The 13,477-nt window shown below is 41.7% G+C and overlaps 1 protein-coding gene across 1 annotated transcript in view; it reads left to right on the top strand.

The window, feature by feature from the left end:
* The first annotated feature begins 2,199 nt into the window (after positions 1 to 2,199).
* The window catches only part of Chrm3 (cholinergic receptor muscarinic 3), a 528,248-nt gene continuing 516,970 nt past the window's right edge, over positions 2,200 to 13,477 (top strand). The window contains exon 1 of the mRNA XM_004641283.2: positions 2,200 to 2,231. The gene's annotated coding sequence lies outside the window, so the exon portion shown is untranslated. The remainder of the gene's footprint in view (positions 2,232 to 13,477) is intronic.

The following is a 13,477-nucleotide window of genomic DNA, read 5'->3' as shown; positions in this document are numbered from 1 at the left end:
GTGACTTCTCTCTTAAAAATCATTACACCTACAGGAGGAAGGACAAAAAAAGAACTTGATCTTTTTCTGATTGGTCTTCTTGAACAATGTAAATATTAAAAATCATTTGCTACTTTTAATACTGTTCAAAGTCTCATTTCATACTGTGCTAACTTCATTCCCCTCTCTCCTTCCCTCTTGTCCACTCTTCCTTGAGCTTTGCAAAGTGACCCTATTGTGCATGCTTTTTCCCCTGTCCTTTCAAGAAAACCTCTGCACTGCTGCGGGCAACCTCATTGTAACTGGTAGCTCTCCATTTCCTCCTTGTCTAGTTAGCTAACTGTACAACAGAAAACTTCTCTCTGTGTATCTGTCTCTGTCTCTGTCTCTCTGGCTCTGTCTCTCTTACTTGGTCTCTCTGTCTCTGACTATCTCTCTGTCTCTCTCTCTCTCTCTCTCTCTCTCTCTCTCTCTCTCTCTCTCCCCATCTCTCCTGAGTTTTGTTTATGACCTTTAAAAGCCTAGGAAGCATCTAAAATGGTTCTAAAGACTTATGCAGAATATAATTTGCAAAAATTATTTATGATGAAAATATGACTGCACAAGTGGGAACATTCAGGAGATGTGATTACAACCCTGCTGTACATGTAAAAGTAAATCATCTACTTTTCCAGACTCTCCATCACCTTTACAAATAAATATACAAGGATATAGCTTAATTAATGTAATTTCACTTGTGAGCTACCTGCACATGGGTTTTTATAGGCTCTTAGCCTTCATATATTGTTTAATTTTTGTTATTTAAATCAAATAGTTGAAGTAAATCATTTGATGACATGTTATGGTATTAGAAAAACAGTGGTAAACATTAATAAACTATCTTTAAATATAAAAGCCTAGGTAGAAAGACTATTTTTTTTCTAACGAAAAAAGTGTGTGCATGTGTGTGTGTGCATTTGTCTGTGTTCATGAAGACCTCCTCGTTCCTGTGTCTTATTCACAGATTCTTCATTTATTTATTTGAGGGAGTAAACTTCTAGAGGAGAAAAAGCCAAATTGTCCTCTACTACTGTACATTGTTCTACACAGACTCTCATTAAGTGTCAAAAAGTAGATGCAGCAGACTGTCCTTGGGAGGAACCCCTTCCTTAATGTACTTAATGAAGGCGTTCAAGCATCAGTAAGCTACGTCTAAAGAGTCCGCTTCCTTCCAGTCCTTAGCTGTCCTAGGAAACCAGTTTAAAAGAGAACAGGAAACTAAGAAGCAGCACACTCTGTCCTGGAGGCACTCTGGGCACAAACCGGCACCACGTAGGGTCAAGCGGGGTGCGAGCGGTTCTCTTCTCCAGCTTCGGGTCCTGTGTGCATGAAGCTCACCCAGAAAACACTCTAGGATCTCCCAAGCCGGGTTTCCTAGCCCCCTGCCAGGCTGGGAACCCAACCCAATTCCGCATGGGGGCAGCTGGGCATGCTCAGAAGCCAGGCAGGTTTGGGTCTCCACCAGGCAGCTTGAACGTTAAACCAGCACTCACAGGCAGCGCTTGAAGGAGGAGGAGGAAGAGGAGGAGGACGAAGACAAGGAGGAGGAGGAGGAGGAGGAGCAAGAGCAGGAGCAGGAGTCTGAGCAAGAGCAGGGGAGGGTGGTGGGAGGAGGAGAAGCAGGAGGAAAGAGAGGAGGAACCGGCCAGCTGTAGCCACGACCGCCACCACCAGGCAGAGGAAGTGCTCCCGGGGAGGCAAAGACCCTCCTCCCCTTTAGAGCCCCTTCTGTCTGCTTGTTGCGGGGAAAGGGGCGTACAAGATAAGGAGACAAAAAGAAGAAGAAGAAGAAGAAAAGGGAGAGTGAGAGCCCAGCGAGAAGAGAGAGGGGGAAAGGCGCGGACAGAAAGAGTCAGGGCGTGCGAAGAGCCCAGGCGCTGCTCCCCTCGGGCAGGTGGCGCGGCCACTGCCCGGAGGCGGCATGTGACGAGTAGCCGCCGCTGCCGTGGGGCAGAGCGCTCCCGGACCCCGGGCGCACGCTGCGGGGCGAGATTGTGCCATCCCGCATTCCAAAGCTCCGGATCGGTTTGCGAGAGCGACCACGGCGCTTTGGAGGAGACGGGCGATGACTGCGAGGGCGACGCTAGGCAGAGACGCGCGACTCTAAGGACCGTCGCTCGCTGATCGCCCAGCGGCGGGGACCGCAGCAGGCTGGCTTGGACACACTGGGCGCTTCGGCAGGCGTGGGAAGCTACCTGAGCGCAGCTGCCCAGGTAAGGATTGCGCCCGTTACCACCAGGCGCTGGGCAAGGCGGGTGGCAGGAGCAGCTGGTCTGTTTTCTTTCCTTGTCTCCTTGCAAAGGGAGGAAAAAGTTTGCAGCGCGGATAAGGATAGGAAATGGTTTTCCTGGTAGAGTTTATAAAGAAAAGACTGGGGAAGGATGCGGAAGGTTGTCCTATAGATTTGGAATGCAGGAGATTTAAACCTAGGATCGCGATCTGGTGAGGACCTGGCGCTCCAGGACTGAGGGTAGGGAGTGCCCAAGTGGCATCCCAGTGTACGGATAGGAACCGGGTAAAGCGAGTGGTGGCCAGAGGAAAGCCGGATTCGCCCTCCCCAGAGCTCTTTCGCTTCGATTTTCTCTCCTTCCAATGCCAGATCCTAAGGCAATAACTGCGGGACCAGCTAAGCTCGCTGTGTTTGTGCGCGCGTGAGTGGTGTGCTCCAAGAGGGCGGGTGGAAGCATTTCCCTTCCTGCCGTTTTTTAAGAAAGCGTGTACCAACGTCGCGGCTGGGCCGCTAGTTAGCTATCATTTCAGAGAGTGAAGAGGCAAATTTTGCACTTAAAGTAACACGGGCGAAGGTACACAGCCCGGGCGCGCGTCTTTCCCGAACCAACCAGAGTGTACACTCGCGCCGCGGCGGCCCCTGAACTGCGCCGGATCTCCAGCGTGCAGCCGTCCCGGGCGCAGCCTCCTTGTGGCAGGGTTAATGTCTGCGTGTTTTTAAAAGGCGAGAGGGGGTTATATTGGAGCAATATAATCCGCTTGTGTACTTGGCGGTGCGATTGTGCAATTGTGTTCTTGTGCTGCGTGCTTGTGCGTGTGTGCGACTGTTTGCACACGCAGGTTGGAAGTGGAAGAGGTAGCGAGTTTGCGAATGGAATCCATATGGACAGATTTCAGGAATGTAAACCTTCCTTCGTGTACAAGTGCGTTTGAACCTGTCCCAAGTCGGTGAGGATTCAGCCCCCTACCCCAACGCCCCGCTGGTCTTGTTTGCAGTGTGAAAGGCTGGCTCTCCCTGGGGGCGGGGGTGTATTCACCAGAGAAATCCTGCTGTTAAGGACACCGGGGGGTTCACAGGGTATTATGAGCATATCTTTCCTTTCTCTTTGGCCTCTAGGCTCCGGCAGAATGCATAACACGGCCCCTTGTTTTGACCTCCTATTTGGAAACGTTTAATTTTTCTTAAAGCGTGGTTAGTAATTGTATAGTAAAATAAATTTACAGTGTGAGGTTGTATTGCATGATCCATTCACCACTCTCCCTCTATTTAAAACATAACCTATGTGTTTGTTTAAGAGGGAAATCCAGCTTGAGAATATACATTTTGGGAAAGGAAAAACAGAATTTAGAACAAATGCATAGATGTAGGCAGGATTGGTGATAGCGTAAAGAAAGAAAAAATATTAAAATACTGAGATTTTTCTGCTTCAGATGTTGTAGACAGACCAGCTGTCGGGTGCACCCTCTTGTTACAGGAGCCGGTATTGCGAAGTATGCACTTTCACAGAACATGCTTGCCTTTTCAGTGTGTCTTCAACATGCCACAGACATGTGATTCCCACTGCACATTTCTAGACTGAATATTCTGTCTTTAGAGTTTGTTTACATGCTCTGTCTCAATTAACTTACTATATAATTAGCTATTAATGAGCTAGAAAGCATTTCATTGTTGAAGTGGTTTCCATATGGAAATATAACTTTAGCTTAAATTACTAATCTAAAAATAATTGCATTACACATCTGATGGAGAATATTTCTGTAGGCTGGGAAGTGCAATGAGACTAAACTTAATGTGAAAATGACAGCAATGAAATGCTGTTATACTTCAGCATAATGAGGAATTATTTAAATGTACTTCATAGTTGAAAAAGTAATTGAGATTTAAAAGTAGACTTCTAAACAATTTTTCTAAATCTTTGACCTGGAGAATTATTGTCAGGGAAAAGTATAATTTTGGAAAAAGGGCAAGATGTAGAGAAATCTTGCAGTGGAGTTGATCAAGGCTTACAGCAGGAAGAGGTGTAATTATAGAAGTAGTTTTGAGTCAAATTCACAGTAAAATGTATTTAGGAAACTCTTAAAGAGTAGAGTATGAATATTCATTACACTATTTTTCTTCCTGGGGAGGGTGAATAGTGAAATATTGCTTCAGAAGTATATATTTCTGAAGCTTGTAAAGCAGAATTAAAAAGCCTGTAAAGTGTACTTTCTTATTCTTCTTTTATAAAAACTAATGATTTGTTTTCTTATTAAGCAGAAAACTTTTTGTTAGTCTTAGCTAAAGAATGCACAAATACCAGCTTCTTTGAACCATATTTTAGCTTTTAATTACAGGCAACCTGTTGAAAGTGAGCCCAGAAAAAAATATGAAATTGGAAATACCAGAATTTCTTGGATCCACACTAATAAACTGAGTAGACAGAAAGTTAAAGGACATTAATTAAATGTAAAGTTGCAGCGTTGATCTATAAATTACAAGGTAGTAGTTATTTTCAGATTTTTGCCTAAAATATCTTGTCATTCCTTGAGCCCGTGGAGTGTTCTCGCCTGATAATGTTGTTAACATTGGCAGATTTCGTTGCTTATTTTCAAATGGCCTGGACATCTTCAGGGTAACTAGTAAGAAGCTGAGCCTTGTTTGCAGTGTGGGGAAGTTTACACAGAGAACAGCTGTGGTGTAGTGGCACTTCAGCTCGCAGATGAATGAACTGTGAATCACAGGAAGATGGGAACTCTGCTCGGTACTCAGAGATACAGCTATCCTTCACTTATGGAGCCTAATTTTATATTATGATCTATCCTGACTAATGGCATTATTCTTCCAAGTATGATTTTGAAGCATGAGTAATTGAAAATGTTTCCTTTTATATAGTATATTTGCAAATTTAAAATAAGTTTTTCTTACAGAAGAATAAAAAGGTATATAATGGCTCCAATAAAAAATGAATCAAACCCTTCTACAAGGTTTATTTGAAAGCTGACATTCATCATAAACTATGTCCAGTGCTTAATTGTGGAATGTATTGTATGCAGCTTTTTCCCAGAGATGGCATCTATGAAGTACTGTACCAGACTTTTCATTTATGAAGTTCCAGCAAAAGATCTGTCCTCCTTTTAGTCTTTTAGATCCTCAAAGGAAAGCTCTGATTTTAGGAAGATATCATTGGAATGAATCTGAAAAGAGACAGAGCCAGTCTCCTTGGAGGTTAGTTTGTGGGGCCTGGTGTGCCCTGCCTTCTTCATTAAGGAAGAGGTCCTTGCACAGACCAAACGCAAAACTGACCTTGAGCCCAAATCCATTGTCACTGCCCTCCCCACCTTCTATGGGGAGACTGTGAGGTGCCAAGGATCCCTTTCACTGGTGAACTCAGCCCAGGCAGCTGCTAGATTTCTACATTCCTGGGCACCACAGTTCTGCATTATGGTTGTTCGCAAACCAAAAATAAATAAATAAATAAATAAATAAATAAATAAACACAGTTTCATTGTAGTGAAGCTGTTTAAAATACTGAAGCATAATACGCTTTGTATGAAAACTACATGCCTGTCCTCCACCAGCATTTCTTTCCATAATGTGTACATGGAGATGACAGGGCTTACCTTGTCCACATTGTGAGGTGATTTTGAGGATCAATGCAAGCAGTGGTGCCCTTTGAATGGATTTGGCCACACCATGAAATACAGCGCATGATTAAGACCCACATCCCCCAAATACTCCGTGATGAAGTGGCGAGCACACGCAACAGTGTGGCAGTGCCCTCTGGCTCAACTGCTGGTCTCTGCATCTGCCTTTTGGCCAGGAGCTGTAGCAGCTTACTGAGTCTCTAGATTCTAGCAAGCTCCCCCCTGCACATTGGCGATTCGCTTTCCTCACCTATTGGAACTTCTACCTTTTACCCCTGGAGCCCTGAGGACACTGGCTACCTGGCATCTTCTTAACACTCTTCTGCAGAGGCCTCAGCTGCAGCCTCCCACAAAGGGGTAGACGTGATGCTCCCTGGCTAGGAAAAGAGCCCACAGATGGATACTTCTGAGCCACTGCCATCTTGTCACTGATTGTCCCAGCTCCACCTGAAGCCAGGATGTGTATGCTTCAAGAAAATCAGTGGTGGAAAAGAATACAGTTAGACAGAAACTGGCAGATGCATTATGAGCTTGGAGCCCCTGCTGTCCCCAGCTGCTCTGCATGGTACTCCAGAGCAGGTCACTAAAGGAGCAAGTCTGTGTTCAGGTTGCCTGTCCTAACTCTAGTAAGCTCTAGTGACTCCCTGGGCCCCTAACCTCTGTGTCTCTAAATCTTATATTTATGATTTCATGGGACCAGTTCTCTCTTATGTTTTCCATTCACATTTTGAGTACTGGATTTAATGTTTTGCCTGGAAAAACTTTAGTATTGACCTTGACAGCCCTCCTTCTCTTGCCAAAACATTCTCTCCAGGACTAAGTCCTCCTTCTTGATTCTCAGCCTCTGATTCAGCCCCTCTATGAGCAAAGCCCGGATGTAAGGCACAGCCACTCTCCTGACAGGTGTCATTTCTGCCTAGAGACTTGACTGCCAAGTTCCCCTTACCAAATTAAAAAAAAAAAAAAAAATTCTTGTCTGTCATTGTTGGCAGGATCAAATTTCAGTCCTCCACACCCCTTCTGGCCACTGTAATTTGAGTCACTGACTATCCACTACCAAATTAATCCTTCTTTCATTAGGTCATTTGTTCTAGCCCAGCCCTGGCCTATTTCCTGTCCCCACTGTTCCCTTGAAATCTGGCACACCAACTGAGCCACAAAATAGTCCACCTTCAGTGATCTTTACCACAGGAAGTGGAGCTAATGTGGGCAGCCCAGATCAGACAGGATATCCTCCAACTACTGTTGGTTAAATAAAATGCAGGTGAGACAGATCCAAGTGAACTCTCTCCTGCCCATTTCATAGTCTCTAGAGAGAAGCTCTACCAGATGTTTACTTTGGAAATCTTACCTTTATGGTTGTAATATGTTCTCATGTTCTTCTACTGAGCCTTGCAATATGTCACAGCAAGTTATATTCAAACAATTAGATTCACGTGTCACTTCACATACACTCCTTCCTAATGGAATTACCCTCAGGATCCAATAGGATGAGAAATGATAGTCATGGTTTACTCATAGCAAAAGTCCCATCATGCCAGTTTTCATTTCTAGTAGCCTTTGTCCAAAGGTGTTACACAGATTTTAGAATACACATAAATTCAAATGTTATTGGAATTGTTTGTTTCAAATCAACAACTGCATTGATTCATCTGTGTGTCTATACATATTGATTTGATAATATTATTTGATACAGTAAGTTTTGCAGTTGTCCATTTTCTTAGAGCAAAGTAGTCTCAACGCTTGTTATGTGGAAGTGACTGTAACTGATGACCAGAAAGAAGTTCTCACCTATGTTATCCTGTCCTCTTTGCTGTCATTTCTTAGGTGCTGCCTGCAGTATCTTAGGTGAAAAGATATCTGGTGGGAAAGTGGAAAGAGCATAATATTTCTTTATATGGAGTCCTTTTTTGCCATCAAATCCTTCTTGCCATACAAGAGCCAGCCAACCCTCTTCATCTCTCCTGGAGTGCAGCCACCACTTTGCTTTCCCTATGATAAATGATTTTTAAGTATTTGACTCACTTCATTATTAAAAAGTGAAAACCTATTTCAACAAACAACTCTGAGAAGCCCAATTCCTCTGAATTTTGGTGGTACTTTCTGTCTTTAATATTAGAGTTAACTTCGAAGATAACCCCCATACTATTTATGTTAGTTTTCTCTAAAGTTGACTTTGTGGAAATATATGATAAAAGAATTATAATAAACACCTGTTTGAGTAGACTGGTAGAACACATCTAGCTCTCTGTGCAGTCTGTATCTGCTTAGCACTGATACACATGTGTGCACATGTGTCTTGGGACCCCTGCCTGTCAGTGTACCTGCTGTGCCAGGCCCTGTGGGTATGCTGTATTAGAAACACAGAAATGGGGTGCCAATGACCCTGCCTTCCAGAAATCTATAATCAATATGAGGTAAAGGCATTTCAATCAATCTCAGAGTTGGAAAGGAATGTTAGATATTTAACATATTGAGGCTTAGAACATCAGAACTTTATTCTCTTACAATTCTGGAGGCCAGAGGTCTGTAATGAAGGTGCCAGCACGAATGTGCCCTTCCAAAACCCAGAGATGGGAGGAGAATCCCTCCTTAATCCCATCAGATTCTCCTGTCTGCCTCTGTTCTTTGGCTTTTGATCATCTCAGTCTTACCTCTGCTCATGCGGCCATTTTATCTCTCTCCTTCCTATGTGTCTCCTCTGTGTTGCTGTCTTATAAAGAACGTGTGATTGAATCAAAGCATCATTCTGAAAATCTAGAGTAAGCTTCTGCCTTTAAGACCATAACATAGAATAACTTTGCTATATAAGGTGATCACAGATTCCAGACATCAGGAAGTAGGCTTGTCATTAGGGGATCACCATTCAGACCACTACAGGGGTCATCAGTGAACAATTTGTGCTTCGCAACTCTGGTGTACTCCAAACTATATGGTCTGGATGCTCTGAGAAATAAATGCTTGCAAGGCAGTTTATTCCATTTTAAGAGAGCAACAAGGGGAAGATCTTCCCTGTATTGAGCCAAAAATCTAATTCTGACTCTCCACTTGTTTGCCTGCCTCATAATCCTAGGCATTAAGATGAGAACACTGCTGAACTTTCTTCCCTAAGAAAAATCTTTAAAGTTTCATAATTTAAAATTAATTCAGTCAGGACTTCTGTGCCAATTTCAGACTCTCAAACTAATTCTTAATGTTTTCACTTTACACTAAGAGCAGGATTTGTACCACCCTGACATCGCTGTTCTCTGACACTGAACCTGAACTCTAGCTTCCCTGCTTATGTGGGCTCTCAGAAAAGACTTCTCCAAGAGTCAGTTGTATCCTCTGTGTCACAAATCATGTACCCCTTCCTTGGATGTCTCCTTTAATCTCAAAGCAGTATCTTTAAGTTCAATTTTCAGGGCATGGGACCTGCCAGCCTTTCTTTGCTCCTTTTCATCCTTCTCACAGTTTCCCACGTGCATCCCCTTCCTGGTGCAGGAGGCTCTCTATTAGCTCCTCCATGGCTGATTTCCATTCCCATTTCCTGGCTCTTCCTTTATAGCTTCATCCATTTTCATAGTTGTTAAAACCTTTCTGTGTGAGTCACACTTACTTCTTGCTCTGAGAGCCTAACTCGGCTTCAGCCCAGGAGCACTGCCACATGTTTGCTGGATGGCACAGGCTTCCCCTGCTTCTTCCTCACGCTGCTCTTCTCCTGGGGTTTCCATTTCTATGAATAGCATCACAACCCTGTATTTCTGAGTAATTTTACTTTTCTCCTTCCCTTGCCTCCCACGTGTAGCCAGACACCACATTCTAATACTGAACCAAGTAACATTTCAAACCTATAACACCTTAACTTACTGCACCTCTGATGTTAATCTGCATTCAGACATCTAGAGTCTTAGTGAAATTCAGATTCTGATCCCTTCTGGCTGGAAGCTGAAAATCTACATTTTTAACAGGGGCCCAGCAGTCACAGGTACCTCTCCTGTACTTAGGCCACACTGAAAAATAAGGCTTCAAGTTGTACCTTGACACTTTATCTTAATCTGAACTCTAAGATACTCTCATAGACTTGCCTTCCAACCCATTATGCAACTAGTTTTACTGTAGTCAAAAGCTGATTGTTTTTGTCCCCTGCTCCAACAGCTTCTTTACTATCCCCTTCCACTATTACTGAGTAAGGACTAAATGTCTTGCATCAGACTCAACCTGGCCCCTGGTTTGACTTACATTTTAAATTCAGTCTCAAGTCTCAAGGTCACCCTTCATTTAACGTTCCATACTTGCTGTACCTTCTGCCCTGTTCTCGTGATGTTTAGGTTGCCCCTTTTCTTCCACAACTTTTGGGATGAAAAATTGTCAAGAACTACTTGAAGTAACCTGTCTGCTCATTAATTCATTTTCTAATACTTTATCAGGATTTTGCCTTACTTTAAATATCACAATAAAAATTTCTTGAATATGATGCTGTGCTGAATTTCTTTAACTGATCTCATGTGCAAAGTCTTTCTCTTAAATGACTGACCCATTGCAAATCAATATACAAAACATATAAATATAGTATTTCTGCTATGTGTCTCTTTACAAAAATAACATTTTTCATAAAGCTTTAACATTACATAAGCATATAATATCAGAAGAAGTCCATTATGAGTCAGTGTATCCAAAGATAAATCTGCTGAATAATTTTGTGCATAATTCTCTAATACTTTCCTGTACTACTATAGATTCAGTGTGGAATGTTGCCCAGAGTCTCATGTGTTAAAAGCTTGATCTCAAGCTTGGAGTTGTTGAAAAGTGGTAGAGCATTTTAGAGGTGGTTACTTCATGGGGGGCTTTTGGTTCATCGGGAGCTTGTCCTGAAAAGGGATTATGGAACCCCGAGCTTTCCTGTCTCCCTTCTCCCTGATCATCTGCCACACACTTCTACCATGCTGTGTGGCCTCGATCTGAGCTCAAAGCAGCAGGGCTAATTAGTCATGGGCTGAAGGCGCCAAATTCCAAATCAAAAAAGGTGTTTTTCTTCATATGTTGGCTTACGTCATGTATTAGTGATAGTGATACAAAGCTTACTAACACATATATAATCTTAACTTGACTCTCTACAGACCAAGGATAATAATACAACTTTGGAATGTGACTTTAAATGTAAATCTACCTTCTTATTTTTAAAATTTGCAGTTCTTTCCAAAATGTTGAGTGATTTAACTGCATAAAAATCAATCCACTTAAAATGGTCTAGCAATATAGAACTACGTTTGCTTTGAATTGCTTATCAGTTGAGCAGGTCTTTATTTAGCAGCTTTGCTGCTCCTAGTACTGCGCAGAACATTTTGGATTTGTAGGAGTAAGGCACAAATACTGCCCCCTACGGTCCAACTTAGGCTAGTGTATTCAGGGTAATACCAGGTGATGAATCGATAGACCAACAGCAATCATCCAAAATCAATGCCACCTTGAAAATATCATATTGGGTGACATAGATGCTCACATGGTTGAATTTTATGTTGAAGTGTAAACTTTCATATTCTTTATAGATCAGAAAGGAATAAGTGACATTTTGAATTCTAAAAATGTATATACTTGTATATTTAACACAATATGTATAAGGATATTTTGTCAAAAATGAATATAAGTTTAGAATAAAACAAAAATTTTCACAAAAATTTAATATGTAGAACAAACCTTCAGCTTAGGGAAAAATGTGAAAAATAATAAAATGTCATGTAAGTTATGTTTAGACTGCTTGGTAAGAGCAGGACATTTCTTTTTTCTTTCTTTCTTTCTTTTTTTTTTTTTTTTTTTTTGTGGGGGGGACCCGGGCTTGAACTCAGGCCCTTGTGCTTGCCAGGGAAGCACTTATTCCACTGAGCCATCTCCCCACCCCAACTTCATTCCCTATGACCAAATCCCATTTCCATTACCCCCAGCCCCTGGTAGCCACCATAATACTTTTTGACTTTACATTTTTTGAATTCTACATATAAGTAATATTGCTTGGCATTTGCCTTCCTTCATTTCCTGTAATGTCTTCAGCCCCATCTCTGTAGTCACAAATGAAAGATCTTTCTTCTTAAACCTGAAATTCCATTGTGTACTTGTATCGCATATTCTTTATCAATTCATCCATTCATGAAAACTTAATTTGTTTCAAGATCTTTCCTGTTGTGATTAATGCCACAGTGAACATGAGAGTATAGATACCTCTTTGAAAAACTGATTTCATTTCCTTGGCCATCTCCCCAGCAGTAAGGTAGCTGCATCACACACAAGTCCTATTTTTAATTCTTGATGAATCCTCATGCTGTTTTCCATAATGACTGTACTAATTTACATTCCTACCAACAGCATACAAGGATTCCCTTTCCTGCATGTCCTTACCAACACTTTTTATCTTTTAACTTTTTCATAATAGCCCTTCTAACAATGAGATGATATCTCATTATTGCTATAATTTGTACTTCCCTGGTAATTAGTGATATGTCATTATTCATATCGTGTTGGCCTTATGTATATTTTTTAAAGAAATATTCAGGTTCTTCGCTCATTTTTTAATTATTTTATTTGTTCTTTTTTGCTATGGGGTTGTTGAATTCTTTATATATTTGGATATTAACTCCTTATCAGATGTATGGTTTGCAAATATTTTCTCTCCATCCATACAGTGCTTCTTTCCATTCAGCTTTTCCTCAGTTATGTGGACGCCTTTTGGTTTTAAGTAATAGCATTTGTCTATTTTGCTTTTGCTGCCACTACTTTTGGGTCATATCAAAAAGAATCATTGTCCATATCAGTGTCATGAGTTTTTCCTCTGTTTTCTACTATTCTGGTAGTTTCGGACCTAGTGTGTAAGACTGTAATCCATTTTGAGTTCATTTTTTTTTTATTTGGAATGAGATGATGTCCAACTTCCTTCTTTTGCATGTGGATATTCCGTTTTTACACCTCTTTGTTGAGGTTGTTCTTTGCCCATTGTGTATCCTTGGAATCTTTGTTGAAAATCAGTTGGTCCTGAGTGTGTGGTTTTATTTATGAGATATCTTTGTGTTCTATTGATCTGTGCATTCGTTTTGTGCCTGTACCATGTTATCAACAGCTCTCTTTAAGCATATATATAATATATTATACATGCATTATAATATCTGTGTTATTATTACTTTGCTACCAAGAGGTTCAAGCATGACTGTAACTCAAAAATGCCTTAGGGTTCATGCTGTCTTGTAGGAGGCATCACTGCTGGCCTAAACCTCTGTGCATGGTTTATTCACCTGCTTGCTTTCTCTCTTTTCACAAGAGCTTCTGATCTCAGGGTGTCTAACAGGAGTTTAAAGCAACTAGAAAGCAACAAGAGAAAGGTCCACATGGGGCAAACTTGGCTGGGAGGCATGGAGTTTATGATTCACCATTTCTCCTTTCTGTGACAAAAGTGGCCACCTGACATCCTGGGGAGGGATTCCTCCTCTGATAGGTTTCCTGGAATCTGAGCCTTTCTTATCTTTTGTGTCTATCCTCTTCCTGGATTTGAGCTATAGAAGGTGTTTGTAGAAGCTTTTCTACCCAGTGCTGAGAATTGCCCAAAGTTTTCTATCAGTGGACTCTTTTTATCTGCGCAAAT

Source organism: Octodon degus, unplaced genomic scaffold (assembly GCF_000260255.1).
Source record: "Octodon degus isolate 3935 unplaced genomic scaffold, OctDeg1.0 scaffold00133, whole genome shotgun sequence".
In the NCBI taxonomy this organism is placed as follows: Eukaryota; Metazoa; Chordata; class Mammalia; order Rodentia; family Octodontidae; genus Octodon; species Octodon degus.
The sequence above is the reverse complement of the archived record's forward strand: the minus strand, read 5'-3'. Positions and strand labels throughout refer to the sequence as shown.